This window comes from Cucumis melo, chromosome 3 (genome assembly GCF_025177605.1).
Source record: "Cucumis melo cultivar AY chromosome 3, USDA_Cmelo_AY_1.0, whole genome shotgun sequence".
In the NCBI taxonomy this organism is placed as follows: Eukaryota; Viridiplantae; Streptophyta; class Magnoliopsida; order Cucurbitales; family Cucurbitaceae; genus Cucumis; species Cucumis melo.
Genome location: NC_066859.1, coordinates 15,839,985 through 15,860,753, shown reverse-complemented (window position 1 = coordinate 15,860,753; position 20,769 = coordinate 15,839,985). Strand labels below are relative to the sequence as shown.

The window sequence follows — 20,769 nt, the reverse complement described above, 5'->3', positions numbered from 1 at the left end:
AGAGGAACAAAGAAATCATCTGTCACGTGAATACACAGTATAAATGAAAGGACAAGATAATGATCTTGTGAAGTCAGATGCGTTTTTTAAAAATAACTGTTAACTATTTGTACTTCAAAACAATTGATATGTTGTGACAGTAGGATTGACGCTGGAAAGGCAAAGGAAAAGAACAAAATAATAGAACTACAATTGGTAGTAGTTTGCGTACAGGGTGATGGTGCCCCATGCATCTTATGTTCAAAAGTTTGAATGAAAAAAATCTTATGTTGGACCTGGCCGATTTATGTAGTGAACTCCATGAGTAGTAATTCCATGTATGTACTAATGAGAAGAAAAAATTAAACAAACAAAACTCTTTAACACTTCAAGAGCTAATAAGTTCATATACAATACAAGTTAAACAAGAGACAAAGCTAATAAGTTAACCAAATCCTAATCAAAACAAGTTTAGGAACAAATGATCATTTAAGCACACATAAAATAATGAGCATCAAGCCATAAACATAAAGCCATTATGAATCACATTTAGAAGTCTCAAACGAAACTAAAAAAGATAAGCATGCAACATACACAATGAGGAGGGGGTAAAACATACAAAAACCTTTATAGATATTTGAAATTCAAAGAAACTCATCAATAAGTTAGATCTAATCCAAAACTTTATATCAAACTAGAGTTTCAAGCATAATATCTACTTCAGTTGTAAAAATTACCCGTTGATTGTCATTAGATTGTTATGAGCTCCATTCCATGTTAGATGTAGCTTCATCCGGTGCTTTAAAAAAAGGTCCTTGATACAAGGCCTAGTGAGTTTTTAGGTTACCTATAATCTTTCAAAAGAAATTAAAAATGGCTTCAAACTATGTGTGATGTTCCTTCTTTCAATTTCACCCGGTGCTTTCTACTCAACTCAAAACTCAGTTTCACCACGAATTTAATTTATACCAAGAATAAATCTTCCAAAATTGGTAATGGATTAAATATGTTATACCAAGAATATACTCAACAATAAATGAAGCTGTAACTCAACAAAGAAGCTCAGTGAAATGAGAAGTTGTTTATTATATAGGCTCACAACATAACTTAATTAAAAGTTACGTCCAGTACTGCCCATAACACATTAAAGTCTTATGTTATCACAGCTTCATCTCCACCTAAATTAAATGTCATAAACAGAGGAAAATGTATTGCATTATTGCCAATTACCAAATTAAACTACATTATAACAAGTCTAATATACTAAGTTAAAAATAGGCTTTAGTGTGTGTAACATTTAGATCGTTGATAAAAAATCTCACTGAAATTGGCTAAGATGATTTGAAATATCATCATAAGCCCATAGAATCAAATACACAATCTAAAAATAGGAAAGATGTGAAGATAATTTAGTAAACCCCGCACATAACAGAAAGCAAGTAAAAAATGAGATAAGTTTCTAAGACATAATTATATTAGTATGAAAGATGTAGTTCAAACTTTATAGGCGTTCTCGTCACTTCGATATGTTTTTTCTTTAGACCATCCTAACATTCACAGTCTAAGCCTTCAGTTTTGGTATATGCAAGCAAACCAAAACAATTAATTAAAGACGAAGAAAGAAGAAGCTTTTTGGCATACCATCCCTTAAGAAACATGACTGTCATTTTAGCGGTGGGGCGGCGTACTGTGGTGGCGCCATCACTGGTGACCCTTGATAATATCCTTCTGCAAATAAATTCACACCACCAAAAATTAGTAAATCAAACCAAACGTAACAACAAAATTACCAATTGATCATAACTTAACATACCTTGAAGAGTCTCTGTAATGCGCGATTGAGGAACGTTTGGCGATTTATGTGATGTGCGGTCGAGGAACGTAGGTCTGGTACATCTGTGATAAGCGGCCAAAGAATGTATGAGGTGGTCATCTCTGATGCGCGGCCGAAGAAGGTACTAGATGGTCGTCTATGTGATGCGTACGAGGTGGTCATCTGTGGAACATACGAGGTGGTCGTCTGACAAGAAGAACGCTTGCCAAGAAGATTGATCGAACTAGTGGTGGACGTTGCAAGGAGATGACAACAGCTTGAGCAGATCGATCGAAAACAGGCGAACGACCTTGTGGTGGACTAGAAGCGGAAGAGACGGTGGGAACGTGTGATATCTTGTGGCGACGGCAAAACTGATGGCAGACGAACTTGTGGCAGACGTTGCAAGCAGACAGAAAAGGCTTGAGGAGATCGACTAGAAACACTGCCAATGGATTTAAAATATGGGCAAAAATATGGGATTGGAAATGACGACTTGGTGTTTTTGTTTTCGTCGAAGAGAAATATGGGGGGTTAGGGTTTTTTAGAAAATTTGGGGGAAAAGGAAATTAAAGTTAAATTAAAAGAGGGAAAGTTTTAATTGAATGAGTTAAAAGTATATATTACTTGACATTTTTTAGATGTCAAGTAATTAAAATTATTCTTCTCGTTTTTAATGTGTCAAGTATTTAAATAAAAAAAATAAAAACTATAGGTTTTTTCAATCTTTTTTATTCTTGATGCTTTCTTATTAAAACTATCAAGTATATCAATTATACAAGCGTCAAGTATTGCATGTTTTCTAGTAGTGAAATCTACTAAATTTGATTCAACAATAAATTTAATTGGCCTAAACCTAACAAATTTAAGTAGAGTAAGGAGTAAACTCAAATGACCTAAATATAAAAAATTCATGGAAATCAATTGGCCTAAATCTTAGATCAAACAAAATTAAAGTATAGTAAAGAAGACAGTAAATGACCTAAATGTAACAAATTTGAAGTATATTGAAATCAATTGGTGCTAAATTTGAACAAAAAATAAAAGCACATTAAACTCAATTGGCCTAACCCTAACAAAATTGAATTCACTATAAGATCAATTAACGTAACTCCAACAAAAATAAATTTGAAAAAGTACACCGTTATAATTGATCACAGTCTCAAAAGGGAAAGGAAAGAGAGGAAAAAAAAAATTAGTTACCTTTTAAGACCAGTTTGACATAATAGTTTCCTTAGCTTTTTTTTCAATCGTTCCAATTGATCTCAATCTAACATACCCTCTCAAAAAGAAATTCTCCTTTTTTTTCATATGTTTTTAAGAGTGGAGAAGGTGGAAGAGTCTGAAGAGGGAGAGGAAAAAATATTAAGAGAGAAAATTAGGTGAGTTGAGGGAAAATAAGTAGGAAGGAGATCTGATATTCATTTTTTTTTAAAGAAATGGTTAAATTCAAATTCAAATTCAACTTTCAAAACAAAATAAAAAATAAAGTAAAATAAAGTAGATAAATAAAATAAAAAAGTAAATAAAAAATAATAAATAAAGGACAAAATGTTATATCTACGACCTCTTACCCTTAGAAGATTACCCTTTTATTGGATAAAAAACAATTGTTGGAGTTTATTCTTACGAGGCAAAATTTATGTCAAGAAAAATTAAATAACGACGCAAAAACTGTGTTATTAAAAATTCCGCATTTGTTATTTTTAATGACACATTTTACTTCCACCCTACCCTTTTTTATTTTTAATGACACAATATTTTGATTACTAGTATCGTTAAAACCCAAATTTGTACTAGTGGTGCTCGATATGCTTGAGCAACCAACTTTCAATCTAGCTTGTTTTCCAAGTGTCATTGTTTGATAAGTGATGGTTCAGCTGCATGAAATGGCACATAATTTCCAATACAGTACACCATTGATCTTTCAATCTAGTACACTATTGATCAACATATCAATTATTCAGGCAGCATGATCAAAATGAAAAGCAACAATCCTAAACAACAATCATCCGTTAGTGGGATCCATCAGAAAGTTGACAAAACATATAGAATCAACATACATGAAGATCTGCTAAGTTTGTTACAAGATGTAAAAGAAAATGTTTACAACTATCACTAATTGCTCAATGAAAATACTAAAAAATGAAGATAAGAACTGCCAAGTGGACTATTGAAAACAATTAACACCAACACGAGGCTTACGTGGAAACCCGAGAATCGGGAGAATAACTACGACATTTTAGTTTTTACTATTTTCCTGATGAGTGAATACAATAGGTTCAAAGGGAAAATAAATAAAATACAGTAGGAGTAAGAAATGAAAAGATTTTAGGAAATAAAATCTTCCATATTATTCTTTCTAAAAATACTCTAAGGGTCAAGCCCACTAATTCTAACATGGACATCAAAATTGCAAATCTTGTCTTCTAGTCTGGAATTAAAATTGTCATACAAAGAAAGAAACAATAACATTATTTAATAGGTTTAAATGAATTTGTTTCAATGACTGGAATGAATGATAGGAAACTTTGGAGAAACATTATATTACCAAATGTTTATATGTTTACCCAAGTGCCTTCACAGTCGATCCTAATGTACGGGATCTCTTCATCTTCCCTAGTGATGCCTGCTGGGCATTCTAAAATCACCGAACAACGGAGGCATATATTTCCTAGCTCGTCGTTGTGACAATTATCAACAAACTCTTTTTCTTGTGGCTTCAGAACGACGGGCCATCTGTCACCACTGGGATCTTTAACCTAAAACACTTGTCTTGCTTGTGATGCTAATATGAATGAATATGAATAGTGACCTATACGATTGACGTCAACTAATGTGAATCCAAGATCGTTTACTTGTACTCCATTCTTCGTATCAACCCAATCACATTTGAATAATGTAACCTTAAAAGTGTTGTAACAGACTTCCCAGATTCCTTGAATCACACCATAGAAGGACATGTTAGCAATTATTGGGTTTTTGTCTTTGGCACTAGCCACATGCATTGTTGATGCAACGAATATAACCCCACTGTTTTGAACCATTCTGGTGTCATCATGGGGTTTTGTGTTGTGGCAAATTCCATTGATTTTATATCCCTCATATGTCATCACAACGCGATGTGGGCCATGTACAATCCATCAGATCGTCATGCTCATGACTTGACCTTCATGGATTACATGCATGACCTATTATGGTGACCATAGTTAAACAGTGTATAATATGCAGCAGGTATGTAAGTTCTACTTCCATCGGACACTGGGCCAACTCGGGTCGAATGTTCATTTCTATCAAATCAAGTCTAGAACTAAATCCATCCTTACTCTTCCCTGATATGTCAAGCAATATACCAATTATATTTATCGATACATTCTTCTCAATATGTAATTTTTTTTCCAGTACGCAAACTCGTAGACTGCAGAAATCCTCTTCCAGTAGTCATTTGGAATATCTTTATTCAACCTCCTACTAGACCTTTTACCGCATGGAAAGGTCTTATCCTTAAGTCTGTTATAGATTGCCTCGCCTAATAAAGAGAGATGAGCTGTCCTGTGCTCTTGATTATCATCAAATGCTTTATTTTGTCTCCTATAAGGGTGATGACTTTGGTAAGTATTTTATATGTCCTATGTATATGCATTTTTCTTTCCATGTGATAGTCTTATAGAAGAAGTCTCCGCCCTACATATTGGACAAGCCTTATACTCCTTCACGCTACACCCACACGGGTTACTGTATGTAGGAAAATTATTGATAGTCCACAGTAAACAGCTCGCAAAGTGAAAAATTCTTCTTTATGTGCATCAAAACTTTGAACATCTTCTTCCCACCTAAGTTTGAGATCATCGATCGAAGGTTCTAGGTAGACATTTATGTCATATTCTAGTTGCTTAAGTCTCGAGATTAATATAGTTACATTAAATACTTCCTCCTCATACATAGCCACAGTGGAAGGTTGTATTGTAGCAATCACAAGCCAAAAACTATATTTCATCGATAAATCTCCATATGGATTGATGCCATTTGTGGACAACCTCAAGCGAAGGTTTATCGGTTTGGACCCAAAATCTGGCCAAACATAGTTTACCAACCTCAAAGAGGGAGTATCAGCTGGATGCCTTAACGAACTGTCTACTTTCCTATCATTTGCATGCCAACACAAGTTCTTGAACATCCTTAAGAACCTCGGAACAATTGGAAAATACCACAACTGTTTAGCTACAAACTCTCTTAATCTCTTCATTTGAGTTCTTACTTGTCTTCCACCTCGAACTGTTACATTTATGACACCTACTAACGTCTGTTAGATCTTTTCTATACAAGCAGTAATCGTTTAGGCATGCATCTATTTTTTGATAACTAAGGCCCAATACAGTAAGCATTTTTTTTTTTTTGCTTCATACATGGATTCCGACATTTCGTTCTTTTCATGCAATAACTCACTAATTGTTACCAGTAGTTCGAAGAAGCTAGCATTACTCCATCTAAATCTAACCTTCAGGTTGTATAGCCTAACTAATGTTGACAACTTTGTGAATCTTTAACAATCAGAGAGTAAAGGCTTCTATGCATCATTGAACATATTGTCAAACGTATTAGGTAATTTAGAAAACTGATCGGGTCATTTTGAACCATATTTAGCACATGAAATAAATCATTGTCGATCGTTTCTTCGTTTATGTAAGCCTGTTGATTGCATGAACTCTCTGATGTAAAAGATTCGTCATGGCAAAACCACATCTTATAGCTTTGATCAATCCCATTGGAATATAGATGATATCTGACTATTGATTCGTCCTACGACAATTGATTCCTACATTTCAAACATGGACACCTAATAGTACTAGAACCTTTGCCATTACAAACACCAAATTTAATGAACGCTTCCACTCCCAATTCATACTCCTTAGACATCCTATTCTCCATCATCCATGATTTTCCCATTAGACGAAATTATACGGTTTATATATCTCAGAAGTTAGGACTTATTCAAACTTGTTTGCAATCGAAGAGGCAAGATACTTAGGTTATATATTGAGTCGTTTTGTTTGGGTATGTTAAACCACTCTAAAATGAACTCAAACACGCATCAAATTTAAGAACAAAGCTCATATTCACCAAGAAAATAGTAAGTACAGAGACAACATACATTTCCTCACTCACAGCACAAGAACAACAGGGAATTTTAAAGAGAAGCATAAGTAGACTAATTTCAACACTAGATGTAATCTATTTGTTTAAGACGTTGATTACAAAAGAAAAAGAAAAAGAAAAAGAAATATCGTTCGAAACCAACAAGTCAAATACCTGAAATCAACGGTTGAACTACTTTCCTCTCAATTTCAACAAGTCTAATACCTCTTTGTGAAATTTTTTATTGTATTCACAGGTAGATAGAGCAAACAAGAATTTAGAAATAATATCCTCTTCAGCTCATGTTAATTACTTCGAGTATGCTTATCATATTGCTCTATCCTTAGTTGTGTAATAACAATAGCATTTTTAAAGTCAACAACAGATACAAGCACAAACCATTTTGTATAAGGGCCATAATCTCATAATTCAAGGTGCCATTATGCATGGTATACTGTAAATATATCAGCTAAACTAAATTATCAATTAATTCCTTATTAATTTATGTTTTAATGCGTTATATTTGGTTTATAATTAATTCTTCGATCTTTATTTACAACTATCTTACAACAACTTTTATCTAATATTCAAAATATTCAGTCTCAGTATGCGCGTCTAAAAGCTTATTCTCTTCCTCAATAAATTGGTGCATCTTTTTTGTCTATTGTAAGTCAGTATCACAAAAGACAACACGTGTAGCACACCTCGATCACAATGCATAACATAAAATGTCAAAGATCTAGATATGATCCATTCTATTTTAGTCATGACCCACTTACTTTTTCTTTACAATTCTAATCTCAAAGAGGTTCCTTTGATTTCCCCCTCATAGTCATATATTATAATACGTTTGGATGCATAAATGAGCTCTTAAAGAATTAAAAGAACTTGAACAATATAACAAAACAAACGATCTAAAAGAAAAAAAAATCTAAATGAATTTTAAAGAGAAGCATAATGTACACTAATTTCAACACTAAATGTAACCTCTTTGTTGAAGACCTTGATAAAAAAAAAAGGAAAAGAAGACCCTTATCACACCTTAGTCCAAAATGCATTGGTAGAAGAAAAAATACAAAGGCACAAGAGATAAAAGATCGACAATAAAATGTAGAGGCTTTCGATACATGCTTTTAACACAGTGTATATATATTACTTTTGACATTCTTCCAAGAACAATAATTTCCAAATAAAGGGCTAGTTAACAAACAACAATTAACTTGACATGAGAACAAAACACATGAAAATATGTTGTTCAGAGGACTAGAAGAAAGAGAATAAAATTCAACCGAATAGAAAATGGAACGTGAAAGCAGGAAATAACATTTCACTTGTAACAAGTCAAAACTCGAAATACTCTCTGATCATAAACACTGCTTGAAAGAAAATTCTAGTGAGATTGTGAAGTGGTAGGAAGTTAAAAGATAACAATTATACCTTGAAATCGTCGACACAAACTTCACCGCAGAGAATGCCGGTTTCGATAGAAATGTGAATCTGAACAATAAGAAGGTCATATACATTACAATGGATAAAAATATCAAATATAGCAAATAGAGAGTACTAAAATATCTTCTATTTCTAATGACTTTGAAACAACAAATAGTGAATAAATAAAAGTTTTGGTTTGTAAGTAAGTATACAAAAGAACAAATGAATCCAAGCCACAACTTGGCATTCTTGTAACTGTCAAGTACGAGATTCTAAATGGAGCTAACCTAATGACTAATTCATTCAATTCACACTAGTTAAAAATGCAATGCAATTCAGATGAACGTAAAACCTACTATCATTAACTTCCATCCTATTAATGCACAACAGGGTACCTTTGGTTGTAATGAGTAAACAGTGAAATGGAGATCAGAGAATTCCAAAAATTCAAATCAAATTTCATTTTTATTAAGCATTCATAACTTCAAAAAAGAAAAAATTAACATAAACTACTCCCCTGCCTGTGGAAATTGAGGCATAAAAAAATCTACGTAGGCTTGTCCAAAGTTGTACAATGCATCTGTTTACAAGAAGATGCTAAACCTTGAGACAAAAAGGGTTGTTAAAATTCATAGATTCATTCTTGAATCTGGGTAAAACAAATGGCTCTTCAAGCTTTTTGTATTTATTTCTCCAAATGGGGCAAATGCCTTCGCTGACATTATATAAATTTGTAACATATATTGCTTCATAGTTACTTTAATCCTAATGCTTAATTCTTATATCCCACAAAGTCATGCCCTTTGTGTATGACTCAAAGTACTTAGGTGGGCATATACAATTGTGCATGATCTAAAGTCCTACTTAGGACTTTGATGAAAAATTAAAGTTTAATTAACTGGTTTTACACCACCCAACTCAAGCCAAAAATATAATTAAAGTTTCTTCAACTAACTTTCAAAGTGAGGATGAAGATGAATCTGAAAGAAATGCATTGAAGATTCCACAAGAGGATGGGGGAGATATATAGAATGTTGAAACTAGTTGATCTGACACAAACTTTAATAGAGGAAGGAATGGCATTAAGCAAACATACAGTGTTGATTCTTCCAAGTCCAATGAGAATGCCAAAGAAAGTAAACAAGCTGGGAGTCTAGAGGAAGAGAAGGTTGAAAATGTTCATAGTGAAGAGAAGATTAGAAGAAAACAAAAACGTACCGTAATGAACGAAAAGCTGATCTCAGTAATTCAGAGAGCTCTCTTGGATGAAGTCGAAATGCAGAGAAATCAAGCTTCAATCTAATTTTGGGCTGATGAATTAATTTGTTATGTATGTCATACTAACCAAAAAGTCTAAACTCGATAATTTCTTCTTCTCTTATTGCCAATTACAATTTCCTAGTTTAAGTGATTTACATGTATTTCCCAGGGTTCTGTGGTGGCATCATCTCAACTTATAGAAATTGGTAATGGTCTGAGGTAATGGACAACTTCATTGGAGGAAGTTAGACCATTCTTTAAGGGGAGAAGGGGTATGTTGAGGAGTGAGACTATTGTCGGAACAAATTTGAGGGGGTGGAGGACTTCTTACCTATTTTATTCAGGCAACCATAATGTTATTCGTAGTATGCGGATGGTTGAGCACCATGGGGAAATGTGAAACATTTTTTTTCCTTTTTAAATGGAGATGAGCCTCTTTATTAAAGATAATAATAAAAGAGACTTATGCTCAAACTATGGAAAGGGTACGTAGATGAACACCCAATGAATGTTCAGTTGTAAACGTTTAAGTTGTGATGAAAGCTTATATATTAGGGATTGATGAAGTCTAGGAAGAGATTGGAAGGATGCTGCACTTTGTACTTGTTCTTTTGATATGAATACAGTTTCCTACATTTCCTCTGTGAGTACACCATTCATCTATAAGATCACTTTAATACGTTAGTCTATGGATTGCAAACTTGTCGAATAGACTTGGTAATTTCACAGAATGATCCTCCACATATATGACCCAAGATAATTGTCAAGATGTGTAACTACATAATTAGATTATTCATCTACGTAAATATTGAAAGAGCAAAATACTTCCTCATCAATAAAATGAGAAAAAAGGCAGCATCAGTAATGAGTTGAAGAAGAGGTGGAATATTCTTGGTAGTTGGTACCAACTTTCTCGACCTTGATCATTATGTGAACTAGTAGACTAAGAACTGGCACCTGTAAGAGGACCTCCTTGCCTCACACATAAGCATTCAGAGTACACGCAGAAGAAGATTTTACAAGGGAAGGAAATGAGAATTAAAACAACTTTATGCAAAACATCTATTTGTAATAATTTTTTCTCTTTTATTAAACTTTGTTGTACTCAGTTCTCTGGGTACTTGATAATGGTTGTATTACTTTCTATTTAGGCTCTAGGTGAATTAAGGAGCACATTAAGTAGGCACAAAGGTATATTTTCTCTAAAGTGGAACAAGAAAGGTGATTATCTTTTCACTGGAAGCTGTGACAAAATTGCTATTGCTTGGAATGTGAAGGTAGAGGAATGGAAGCAACAGTTGAATGTTATTGAAGGAAAAAGAATTTTTACAAAATATTTGCCCTGAATGTTGTTTGTACATTTAGGTCCAATGCTTGATGTTGATTGGCGCAATAATATATCGTTTGCAACAAGTTCCATTGATAATATGATATATGTCTGCAAGATAGAGACTCATCCAATTAAAACATTTGCAAGACATCAGGTTTCTTTTTCCTCACATCCCTCTTTTAAATGTTTGGTATTGCTAGTTGTTTATCTACTTGAATTGTGATGAATTTGATTGATTTGATTTGAATTCATACTTGAGGTGGATGTAATTTTCAAATCTTGTTTCAAGTTGCTTATAAATGTTTTGTTCAATTATTCCCCACCACATCTATACAGCAACAATTAAAAACCAGAATATATCACATACATACAACAACAACCATGGATAGAAAAAACAAAAGGAAAAAAAAGTAAATATATGTTAGGTTGGAAGCTAAACTTTGTGTCGAGAATAAACTTGGTGAAGAAGAATTCAAATCGATTTTGACAATAATTTGACAACTCATAAAGGTCGCATAATGGATATGATCTCCCTAACTAAGAAGATAAACATCTTAAACATGATACTTAAAATTGAAGACGAATTCAAGGGCTCGAAATTATGTTCAAGAATAGAACATCATTCATGAGCGTTACTCCAGTTCAACAATTTGAAAAACGATTGTCAAAGTCTTCAATAACCCAAGAACAAGGAACTTTTATAGACATCTGTATAGCTCTTAGCTACTATAAACAAAACCATATCCTTCAAAAAAAAAAAAAAAATCTAACCCACAACCAAACTGTATCCTAGGCACACAAAAACTTCACCATGCCAAGATGCACCAATCAATCAAAACATTGCAAATATATGACAACCAATATCCATTCATCATTGTATGTAGTGTGTAAACATGAAAGTATTTCAAACTTCCTTATTATATATAGCTTTGATAATTAATAAGCAATGTTGGAAACAATCCTGCATTGCATATTGGTGGGATTGGAAAACAACTCAATGTTTAGTAACACAAAGATGAACTCAAAATTGCAATACCAAAATTTGGGCTACTCATATCTCCAAACATATAAAACCCCTAAATAAAATATGATGTGCAGCAAAGTGTACATACACACACATTATTTTAATGGAAGGAAAAACAAAAGAATATGTGAACATACAAAAAAAAAAAAAAACCACAAAAAGAGAGTCAAACTACAAAAAGGGGATCCAATCCAGAACCTAACGAGTAACTACAAAAAGGCCATGTTCATGTGTCAGATGAGTGAACTTGATTCATAGGGAGTAAACTACAGAAAGGGGATCCAATCAAGAACCTAATGAGTGACTACAAAAAGGCCATGTTAATGTGTCAGAGTTAGTGAACTTGGTCGGAGCAAATAGTCTTGGGGCATTTGAACTTATTCAAATGGCAGTAATGGGGGGTAGGAGGATAAGCTATTGAAAAATTACTCCCCCACCTTCAAAGACCAAATTAATGAAATGAGAAAATCCTAATGCTCTAAGTATGATGAAACAAAATAAGAAAAATAAAGTAAATACAACAAAATATAGTCGAGAACAAGACTAATCCATAAAAGCAAGGCAAATACAATGAAATACAACCCATAACAAAAAAAGTTCAAATCTATATGGGACTTGTTTTAAAGTATTGTTTGAGATTATCATAAGAAAAGAGATGGTATTTATAAAAAAGTGTGGTGTTCATCTGTTTTATGAAAAAGATGATCTTCATAAATGATCCAAGGTAATAAACTTTTTGTCTCTTAGTTTGGAAGTATTCATGCCATGATTAATGCGTGTGGATTGAAAATAACGCATTATGAACTTCAAGGTGGAAAATGGGTCAATAGTGCTTTTGGAGAACCTAGGCAAATCTGTGAAGCGGACTCAACTTGACTTATCTTTATTATGAACTGTATATTTTCCCAAAAACTAAGAAGAAAAATATAGCTTACCTTTGAAAAGCTTCTAATTTAGTTCCTTTCCCCCACCCCAGAAGAACATAGGGAGCCTTTTGTCGACATCCTTAATAAGAACACTAGACCAAACCAAATGTTTGATTGATTAAATTTCAACTTTTAGTGGCAAACTGGCATTTACTAAGGATCTCTTCACTCCCTTCTTACACATGACAACCTAAGAGAATATCAAACTTTCTTGGCTTTACTTTTCATATCGAATGTCCCATAACCAACTAGTCTCTAACCTGAATGATAACTATGATACTTCAATCTTTATGATTGTGATTTCAGGTTTCTTTACTTCTTAAAGATATCTTTATTGATTCCTTTTCTAGTAAGGATCGACCATTTTATTAATTGATGCTGAAGTGATAATAGGATGATTTGTGTCAAGGTCAAGCTAAAGAATCGATAAGAAAAAAGGAAAAAAAAAATAAAGAACGAGAAAGGAAATGGTAAAAATTGTAATATACTTGTTTAGACGTTTTCTTTCGTAAAATAGTTATGAAATGGAAGATCAAACTTTCAACTTCTAACATATCAATCATTGCTAAGTTAAACTCGCTACATTCGTATAGATGTTTAAACTAATTTAGTTTGTAAAAAAAAAACTTGTAATTATCTATATCATCACTTTGTAACTATCCATATGTTCATTAAGAAAAACAGTAGAGAAAAGAAAAGAAAACTTTACATTACTCATATTTGTCTTTATGTAAATAGTTAATCACATTTTACACAATATTAATACACATGAAAATAAAAGTAGAGAGAAAAAGAAAATGGTAAAGAAGGTTTAGAAGAAAAGTTGTAGTGGTAAAGAGATTGGTGAGTGGGAGAAAGTCCTGAGTGGAAAAACAGAGAATTTAGAAGGTCATCATCGTTGCAAGTAAGGAAATCTCTCATATTTTGGGCAAATATGGTGAGATTAATCATTACAAGAACAACCAAAAAAACCAAATAAAAAACCTTTGAAGCATTGAAAAATATGTAATATGCAGCCAATGATAGCAATTGCAAAATCTAAATAATTCCTTCTTCTTTCTTTCCTCTGACTTTGTTAAATAAAAAGAAGAGTGAAGAAGAAAGAGATGGTAATGTTAAAACTCTATACGCCCTCCACTATAAATGTATAAAACTCTATACACCCTTCCTTTCTTATAGTAATTTACATAGTTCCCTAGAACAATTACAATGCATTTAGCACATAGATCTCTTCAATTACACTCACTTAATGGCTATCTTCCTTGCTGTCTTCCATGTCTTTTTGTCAAAATACATGAAATTGTTGGAAACGTAATAGACCCTTACAATACAAATCAAGAAACAAGAGAAGAAGATTGTTCTCTTATTCACACAATTGAGAAGAAAGAACTTGAATAATATTTCTTAAACTTGAATTTCTTACTTTCTTTCTTATTTACAAATGAGAAACCTTACACATATTTATACTAGTAGAAAAGTATATTAACAATAAATATCAATACATGTGACTATTCATATATCAATGTATTTAGTGATTATTAACTATTCCATGTATCTCACATATTCATGCATATTTAATAATGCAAATTCATGTATTAAGTTTAGATTAATTTAACTTCAACATCCTCCCTTAATCTAAACTTGAGCAACTCCAAGTTTTCCTCTGAATTTAACAAATAAGTCAAACTTGAGCGCCTTTGTAAAAATATCAGCCACTTGATCTTGAGTCTTGCAATATTTTACTATCACTTCTCCATCTTTAACCAAGTCTCTGATAAAATGATATTTGATTCTAATATGCTTGCTTCTTCCATGGAAAACTGGATTCTTTGATAATGCTATGGCAGATCCATTATCACAAAATAAAACAGTTTCACATTTTTGAATACACTTCAATTCTTTTAACATCCACCGAAGCCATAAAGCTTGACATCCAGCTGCAGCTAACGAGATATATTCTGCTTCGGTTGTAGAAAGGGCAACAACAGATTGTTTCTTTGAAGTCCATGAAAAAACACCTGAACCCATACTAAAAACATAACCAGATGTACTTTTATGATCATCCACATTACCACCCCAGTCACTATCACAAAAACCAAACATCACTGATTCTGAAACTTTCTTGTAATAAATTCCAAAATTAATGGTGCCAAGAATATAACGAAGAACTCTTTTTCCTGCTTCCCAATGACTTCTTTTCGGGTTTGTCATAAATCTGCTTAACATACTTACGGCAAATAAAATATCAGGTCTTGTTGCTGTCAAATACATTAAGCTTCCAACTAAGCTTCGATATAAACTTGGATCGACTGCTTCTCCAATATCATCCTTGCACAATTTCAAATTTGCATCCATGGGAGTGTTGCAAGGTGAAGCATTTTCCATCCGAAATTTTTTTAGTAAATCATGAGCATACTTTTGCTGTGAAATGACAATTTCTCCTTCATTTTGATTAACTTCAATTCCGAGAAAGTAATGGATGAGACCCATATCACTCATCTCGAATTCATTTTTCATGGAATTCTTAAAATCATCACACAAAAATTTATCATTTCCAGTAAAAAGTAAATCATCAACGTAAAGAGAAACGATGAGAAATTTGCCATACTTGTCTTCTTTGACATAGAGTGCATGCTCATATGGACACCTTCGAAATCCTGTCTTTAGAAAAAAACTGTCAATACGACTGTACCAAGCTCGCGGAGCTTGCTTCAATCCATACAAAGCTTTTTTCAACTTGTACACTTTTTCTTCTTCTCCCCTTTGCACATAGCCCAAAGGTTGTGCAACAAATATCTCTTCCTTCAAGTGTCCATTCAAAAAAGCGGATTTTACATCCATTTGATAAACTTTCCATCCATTTTGAGCAGCTAATGACAAAATCAATCGAATGGTCTCAATTCTTGTCACAGGGGCAAATATTTCTTCATAATCCACACCATATTCCTGCTTGTAGCCTTTTACAACAAGTCTTGCCTTGTATTTTTCAACATTACCATCTGACTTCAACTTTGTTCTGTACACCCATTTTACTCCAAGAGCTTGTTTGTTTGTCGGAAGCTCCATCAACTCCCATGTTTCATTTCTTCTTATCGCATCAATCTCTTGATCCATTGCAATCTTCCATTTCTCATCTTGGATGGCTTCATCAAAAGTTACAGGATCAACACCAGCAAATAATGCAAAATTAGCAAAATGATCATCATTAATCCTGTTAGTGGTATTATAAATTTCTTGAATACTCCTCATTCTCCTCGGTGAGATTTCATCATTACTTGTGGAAGATGACGTTGAGGACGAAGATGACTCCATCGCTTGAATTTCTGCTTGCTCTAATTCTTGAGCAACTTCATTTTCATCAATATTAACATGAAATGGACTTTTAGCTTCATCAACGTCGTCATTCCAGTTCCATGATTCATCTTCACTGAAAATCACATCTCTGCTGATAATAATTTTTCTTGACACAGGATTATACAATCGATAAGCTTTAGAATTTTCACTATAACCTACCATAATGCATTTTTCAGATTTATCATCAAGCTTGCCTCTTAGCTGATTTGGAATATGAGAATAAGCTATACTCCCAAACACTCTCAAATGACTAACAGATGGTTTCTCACCACACCATGCTTCATAAGGAGTCATACCTGGAACACTCTTTGTTGGAGCTCGATTTAGAATGTAAACAGTACATGCAACAGCATCTCCCCAAAATTCGTTTGGCAGATTTTTTGCTTTTAGCATACTTCTCGCCATTTCCATGATTGTTCTATTTTTTCTCTCTGCAACTCCATTTTGCTGTGGAGTCATTCGAGCTGTCATTTGATGATGAATTCCTTGCTCCTCGAAAAAATTACCAAAAGCTATATATTCTCCACCACGGTCAGATCTCAAAGTTTTTATCTTGTAACCACTTTGATTTTCAGTAAAAGCTTTGAAGGATTTAAAACATACAAGTGCTTCACTCTTTTCTTTCAAAAAATAAATCCACAACTTTCTACTGAAATCATCGATGAAGGTTATGAAATATCGATTACCTCCATTTGTTGTTGTTCGCATAGGACCACAAAAATCTGTATGAATCAACTCGAGAGGTTTAGAGGCTCTCCAAGCTTTCCCAGTTGGAAATGAATCTCGATGATGTTTTGCAAGAATACACACTTCACAAATATTTGTCTCATGGTTGATATTTTGTATACCTCTCACCATATGATTTTTGCACAAATAAGATAGTGATTTGAAGTTTAAGTGACCATATCTAAAATGCCAAAGCCAGGATGGATCCTTCAATATGCTGCTGAAGCAAGATATTTGACCATATGTAAAGTTAAGAGGAAACATCTTATTAGCAGTCATTTTTACCTTGCAATAAGAACACCGGCCTGATCTTTGATTGCACATATGTCACCTTCAAATGAAACTTTTAAACCTCGTTGAAGCAGTTGGCCAATACTCAAAAGATTATGCTTTAGACCTGGAACATAGAACACATTTGTAACTCGTTTTGTCCCTTTCTTTGTCTTCACAAGAATATCACCTTGGCCTTTGACTTGTAGTCTGGTATTATCACCAGTCTTCACTTCACTTTGGAAAGATTCATCCAAAGTAACAAATATACTTCTATTTCCTGTCATGTGGTTGCTACAACCACTATCAAGATACCATGTAGGCTCTACAACATTGTCTTGAACACTACATGCGAGGAATAGAATGCCTTCATCAATTTTCTTTTGTTCTTTATGCATATTCATGGTGGTATTTCCAACTCCATTTTTTAGTGCCCAACAATTTGCTTGAAAATGACCATACTTTCCGCAATTAAAGCATTGAATTTGAGAGAAATTACCACGACCACCTCCTTGGTTTCTGCCAAAGCCTCTTCCTCTTCCGCTTCCTCTTCCTCGAGATAAAGAAGAGCTTTCTTGTGAATTTTCAGAATTTGCACCGCTTCTATTATCATAGTTTCTTCCACCTCCTCGTCTTCCATGACCACCACGACTTGGGTACAGATCGACTTGCTCATTTGTAGCCGACGCACACGCGAACGACTAGTTTTCTCTGCCTCACTCGACAACGGCCGAAAGAGCGACGTACGACGACGAAAGACGGTGGCTCACACACGGCTGCGATAGAAACGCCGTTGGAGACGCTAACGGCTCCGAATCTGCGGTTCGAAGAAGAAGAAAAGAAAGGTTGGACTGTGGCGTCGTTCCAGACCCGTCGTCGTGCGGAGGAAAGGCAAGGGGAGTTGGGGTCTGGCTTGGCGAGGACTCAACGTCCATATTCGGCAGAAGCCGTCGACTGTAGGCGAACAGAAGATGCGCGGCTGCTAAGGGCTGTACGTTGGCATTGCTAGGCGGACGACGACGGAGACAGAGAGACTACCACAGAGTCGGAGATGGAGACGAGGGCGTGCAGACACAGTCGGTTGAACGATGGAGAAGGTCGGGATGGAGGACAGTTGTGTTGGTGCTGTCGGGAAAGAAGGAGAAGATTTGGGGTAGTGGCTAATCGGGAGAAGAAAATGAAGAAGATGAAGAAGAAGAAGAAGAAGAAGAGTCGGGGGGGTGTGGGAGCTAGGGTTTCCTCTTTTGTTTTTAAAAAAATATATAATAATAATAATAATAATAATATAATTAATAATAATAATATAATTTATATTATATTATTATTATATTATTTTATATCATATTATATTATAAAGATTCAAACCCTTTAATTTCTTTTTCTTTTCTCTTCTAAACCAACCAAAAATTAACATCGGAAATTTTAAATTCTCGAAAATTAACATAAAATGTTAAAACTTACCTCGAAATTTGGGGCGTTACATCAAGATTAACTTAACCAAAAATATTCCTAATAGCAAAAACCAAGCTTTCCCAAACAATCTAGTCCTAAATACAGACAAAACTAATTTAATAATTTTGTTAACTAATATCTACCAAAATTTAATTAGGGTTTCCAAATTACCAACAAATAGGGTTAAAACCAACTTAACCTTAGGCAGAATATCTCAGGTAACTACTTCCAAGATTCAACAAAAACTCCTTCAAGGAATATAATTTAACTTAAAGTAAATTCCAACTTAAATCCAAAATTAGGTTATTTAACGTCTAAAATTAATATTTGTCGGGAATACCTACATCCCAACCAAAAAAATAAGCTTGGTGGCTCAAAGACAGCTTGGATAAAAAGGAGGTCAGCTAGGCGGCTCAGGTGAAGAGGAAATGATTTGCAACTTGGGCGTCTGCTCGTGCAACTTAGATGGCTGAGTCATGCGGCTTGCAAGGGACGACTCGACTCACAGGCACACGACTCGAATGGAAGATGGGGGACTGCGTGCGGCTCAGACGGCTTACTAAACGCGACTAATGGCTTACTTGTGCGCTGGATACGACTTGCAAATGGTGGCCAATGCGATGATGGATAAGGGTTGACGACTTCTTCGATGGCAACGTTATAAAGGGAAACAGATTGGAGAATGGGAAAATCAGCCAGTGACGTAAACAAAAGCTTAAGAATTGCTCGCGTCGCTTCATCAGTGACTTGAATGAACAGTTTCACGGTTGCAGTCGAACGGAGAAAGGGAGGACGAAGATGAAGCGGTGGTGGGTCCTTGCTTGGTGGCTAGGGTTTGGTGGCTAGAGTTTTTGTTTGAGGAAGAAGATGATGAATAGTAACTTCACGCTTCACGAGTCATATTTAAGGAAAAATAATAATAGTAATATTATAATTATTATTTTTCTCTTCTTTTTCCTTATTCTTTTTCCAAAACAAAACCCAACTCTTCTCTCTCTTCATTTAATACCAATTCAATCTTTTTTTTATCTCCGTTTTCTTAATTCCAAAGATAACATCAATTATTTCTCTCTCCTCAATCACATCCACTTTTATCTCCCCAAAAATAATATATGAATATCCTTAAATAATATAATTATCTTAACTTCATAATTTAATTAATTATATAATCACATATATAACTACATATAATCTCACCAATTTAAATCAACCAATCACACTCCACTTAAGTCAAATCTTTCATAACATCAAAATTCCAAATCTCTAAACCAACTACATATTTTCCCAAAATATTTAACTAATCCTACATCCCACAAAAAATCAAACAATTCCAACAATTAACTCAAATAACATCCAAAATAATTTCAACATAGTTAAAATTAAACTTAAAATAATTAAAATTAAAGATTATCTTATTTTGGGGTGTCACAACCATAACTACAGGATAGTCATATAAATTCGCAATATACCATGATTATATATACTACTCTAATCAGATACTTTCTATCAAACTAATTAAGTTAGAAAAAAACTACATGTTGACTATCTTTTGATTGTTTCGAACTCTGTTACATGTTGGAGGTAGCTTCTAGACATGTCAACCTTCTTAAAATCGATTCAATTATAGCTTGCTGCAATTCAACTATACTTTGCAAGTGTGCAATCTGTGCATTTATTTCTTTTGTGCTTTATTGAATTGCATCATTTCTAGCATTCTTGGGTCTTGGTTCCCAACCTTGTCCTTTCACATGCCTCGACCGCTTACCAAATACACATTCACATATTTCCCTTTCTATAAAAGGTTCACTCCTTTCTTGTAATGAAGTGGTTTTTTAATGTCATCATTTCATCCTACACTTTAATTACATAATAGTATCAATGTGTTCTAGGTTAATAAAAATTCAACAATGAACACACAATTTTACTTACATATTTTGCTTTAGCCTCATTCACCCACCCCTTCTTATCATTGGAATGCATCAATTGGAATAATTCAATCTCACTTAATTCCTTACCCTCTTCTTTCTACACATTACAACCAAAATTATAAGAATGAAAAGTATTTATA

General features: G+C 33.9%; 2 non-coding genes across 2 annotated transcripts; both read right to left on the bottom strand.

The window, feature by feature from the left end:
- Positions 1-1,036: 1,036 nt before the first annotated feature.
- On the bottom strand, positions 1,037-1,149 carry LOC127148740 (small nucleolar RNA Z152/R70/R12). Its single transcript, XR_007819816.1, has one exon. It is a non-coding gene; the product is annotated as a small nucleolar RNA Z152/R70/R12 (small nucleolar RNA).
- A 106-nt stretch (positions 1,150-1,255) lies between these two features.
- LOC127148737 (small nucleolar RNA R11/Z151) lies at positions 1,256-1,341 on the bottom strand. The gene has a single exon (XR_007819813.1). It is a non-coding gene; the product is annotated as a small nucleolar RNA R11/Z151 (small nucleolar RNA).
- Positions 1,342-20,769: the final 19,428 nt, after the last annotated feature.